The sequence below is a fragment of the Neofelis nebulosa genome, chromosome 3, assembly GCF_028018385.1.
Source record: "Neofelis nebulosa isolate mNeoNeb1 chromosome 3, mNeoNeb1.pri, whole genome shotgun sequence".
Lineage (NCBI taxonomy): Eukaryota > Metazoa > Chordata > Mammalia > Carnivora > Felidae > Neofelis > Neofelis nebulosa.
Genome location: NC_080784.1, coordinates 73,200,992 through 73,202,825, shown reverse-complemented (window position 1 = coordinate 73,202,825; position 1,834 = coordinate 73,200,992). Strand labels below are relative to the sequence as shown.

The 1,834-nt window shown below is 44.9% G+C and overlaps 1 pseudogene; it reads right to left on the bottom strand.

The window, feature by feature from the left end:
* Positions 1-242: 242 nt before the first annotated feature.
* On the bottom strand, positions 243-1,541 carry LOC131507996 (non-histone chromosomal protein HMG-17-like; annotated as a pseudogene).
* Between the last annotated feature and the right edge of the window lie 293 nt (positions 1,542-1,834).

The following is a 1,834-nucleotide window of genomic DNA, read 5'->3' as shown; positions in this document are numbered from 1 at the left end:
TTCTATTAGTGACATGGGCCCTTTCCCCAAACAAAATGAAGCTTTCTGTATACTACCAATATAGTTCAAAAAAAAAAAAAAAAAAGAGAGAGAGAGAGAGAGGAAGGAAGGAAGGAAGGAAGGAAGGAAGGAAGGAAGGAAGGAAGGAAGGAAGAAGGAAAAAGAAAATCCTGCATTTTTATAAAACTTGATGAAAAATAGTATTTCACCAGGAGTAAACAGTTGTCAAAAATGCACACACTTCACTTGGCGTCTCCAGGACCCTCACCTCCCTGTGCCTGGTCTGTTTGGGCATCTCTGTTTTCCGCAGGGTTGTTCCCATCCTCACCAGTATTTGCTTTTCCCTTTTCCTCTTTGGGTACCTTCTCTCCTTTCTTCACAGGGGTCTTTTGAGGGTTGCGCTCTGGCTTTGGAGGCACAGAGAGCCTGCAGACCTTTTCTGTGGCTCATCCTTCACCTTGGCTTTCCTTCTGCTGGCATCCCCTTCAACGATTCTCTTAGGTATGGTAGTCGCGACAGGGGGATGTAGGTGCTGGTTGGGGGGACGCAGTGGCCCTCGGTTTTAGCCTATCCGGGGTCGTTGTTGCCTCTTCTTCACACAGCTCCACCTCCATTTTACTTAAAAGGAAATGGAGCACATAAAGTTTGGGTAATTTGCCAAAAGTCAAACAAAGTGAGTGGGAGAGCTAATAATTATACATGGCAACTAGGTGCCAGAACCTTCGCTTCTAAGCAGAATGTTCTGATGCCTAACATATTATAGGCAAGCAAAGCAGTTGGCAAGGGGTGAGCTTCTGATGAGAGTTTTAACATTAGATTATTATCTGTCAGGTGATAAAGTTCTAGTTGGACAAGTGTGCAAGGAGTGTGGGGGAGATATGACAGGTGGTTTTAGCCCTATACCTTATGACTAATACTGAAAGGCAGGATTTGGAGGGCTGGGGCACAGGCAGGTGACAAAAGCAGGTCCAGAGAAAGAACACGTGATAAAACACAGTGTAGGTCACAAAGCAACAATCATAAGGATAGAACAAGAGGATCATATATGTAGTAGGAGAGATGTCATGATAGCAATCAGGCCTTCTAAGTATGAAAGGCTTATGCTCTGCCTGAAAACCAGATTTGCCTCAAGTTTTCAGGTTGTGGAACTGTTTAGTTCCAATAGTATGCTTTGATGGGCCATAAAAGTAAGGATAGAAAGTCATTTACTGTACCTTTCCATTAAGGCATTTTCTAAGAGTGCAGACTCCTTGGATGTGGAGGGAACCCTCCGAATGTGGCCAACCTCGCTCTCATGCTCCTCACCTCTATCGACTAGCAACTTCATTTTATTTGTAGCAGTTGTTGACTAAAAGAACTTTTACTGACTTTCCTTTTCAAGTCTTCTAACAAGGTCTGCCAGAAATACAGGAGACCCTGGTTTCCCATCCTAGTTTAGGTCTGTGCTTCCATTGTACCTGGGCATAATCCACTGCCATTCTTCTGTCTGATAAAATTTTGATGGCTTGTTCTCTTGTCAAATAGATTATGAAACAATGCATGTCCAAGACTGCATCTCCATCCACTCCAATCCCCGGCAGCCAGGCTAGAGCTTTGCCAGACGGCAGGAGTTCAGGATTGTTGATGTCCTTCTTCCGGGGGCGCCTGGGTGGCTCAGTCAGTTAAACATCTGACTCTTGGTTTGGGTTCAGGTCATGATCTCTCATTCATGGGGTAGAGCCCCATGTTGGACTCTGCTTGGGATTCTCTCTCTCCCCTCTCTCTCTGCCCCTCCCCCCCACCTCCCTCTCTCAAAATGAATAAATAAACTTTAAAAATAAGTGATGTCCTTCCA